General features: G+C 36.6%; 1 long non-coding RNA gene across 1 annotated transcript; it reads left to right on the plus strand.

Annotated features, from left to right (window-relative positions):
- Positions 1 to 328: 328 nt before the first annotated feature.
- On the plus strand, positions 329 to 1358 carry LOC105522519. The gene is made up of 2 exons (XR_001003458.1): positions 329 to 417; positions 506 to 1358. It is a non-coding gene; the product is annotated as an uncharacterized LOC105522519 (long non-coding RNA).
- The last annotated feature ends 90 nt before the right edge of the window (positions 1359 to 1448 follow it).

The following is a 1448-nucleotide window of genomic DNA, read 5'->3' on the forward strand; positions in this document are numbered from 1 at the left end:
GGATCACCTGAGTTCAGGAGTTCAAGACCAGCCTGTCCAACATGGCAAAACCCCATCTCTACTAAAAATACAAAAAAAAAATAGCTAGACGTGGTGGTGGGCACATGTAATCCCAGCTACTCCAGAGGCTGAGGCAGGAGAATCTCTAGAACCCAGGAGGCGGATGTTGCAGCGAGCTGAGATCGCGCCACCGCACTCCAGCCTGGGTGACAAGAGTGAAACTCTGTCTCAAAAAACAAAAAGAATAGGATGGGTTTCATTCATTTTTCTGTTATTTCTTATTTGTTAAGGCCCTGTTTTTTAGAAACTACTTGTGGTTTGTTTCTGCAGTTCATGTTCTTTGGTGGAACGAGAGTGCAGATAGTCGTGCAGCTGGGAGACATAAGTCGCATGAGGATCCCAGAGTTGTGGCAGCTGGTAAGCTGTTTGACTAGGCATGAATTACTTTTAGAACAAATGTGATTCAGTCAATAACTCTATACCCCCTTATGAAATGTTTTTCCAGTTCGGGAAAGTGTCAACTACCTAGTATCTCAGCAGAATATGCTTCTGATTCCTACATCGTTTTCACCATTGAAATAGTTTTCTACTGAAATACAAAACATTTCGTTAACTGCTCTAAGATGTGTCTGCTAATGGTGCTTAAATTCTCCCAAGAGGTTCACTTTTATTTGAAGGAGGTGGTAAGTTAATTTGCTATGTTTCCTGCATTTTGAAGGCTATATCTGTGCTTTGTAACTACCACTTCAAAAAATAGTTCTGTTTACTTTCTCCATGGTATTTCAGTATTTGTCATACATTAAAAATACTTGTCACTCTTTTAAGATCTTGACTCTTCATTTGTTTCAGAATATCTCTTCTACTGTATTCTGACAACTCTTTGCTTTATAGCATTTTCTTGTATTCAAATGATAATGGTAACATTTCCATGCTTGTGACAGCATTTTTAAATTATTAATATATTTTATCAACCTTTCCATCATGTCTGTTTTCCTGTTTTTTTTGTTTTTTGGTTTTTGTCCAGTAAAATTTATTTTGTAATACCAAATAGCATTCATGAAAATTAACATATCTCTTTACTGTGGAAAACCACATTGTCATTTGTGACATCTATATTAAATACGGTTTTCACATTAGTTATTTGTCACTTACTTGGAAAATGATGCTGTTAGGTCCTAGTATTAAAAATCTAGAAAAGATTTGTTGGTTTATATGCTGAAATGTCTTTATAATTAATTTTAACTAATATTTACTTCATTTTGGATCCTGTTTAACAAAGATACTCGAGACATCCATGTGTTTTAATGAAATCTTTACGGATATGGAAATGTTTGCCCTAATAAAAGCCTACATATACATTCTGATTCTTTTTATTAAGAGTTTTGGCCGGGCGCGGTGGCTCAAGCCTGTAATCCCAGCACTTTGGGAGGCCGAGGCGGGTGGATCAC

Source organism: Colobus angolensis, unplaced genomic scaffold (genome assembly GCF_000951035.1).
Source record: "Colobus angolensis palliatus isolate OR3802 unplaced genomic scaffold, Cang.pa_1.0 Scaffold4317, whole genome shotgun sequence".
Lineage (NCBI taxonomy): Eukaryota > Metazoa > Chordata > Mammalia > Primates > Cercopithecidae > Colobus > Colobus angolensis.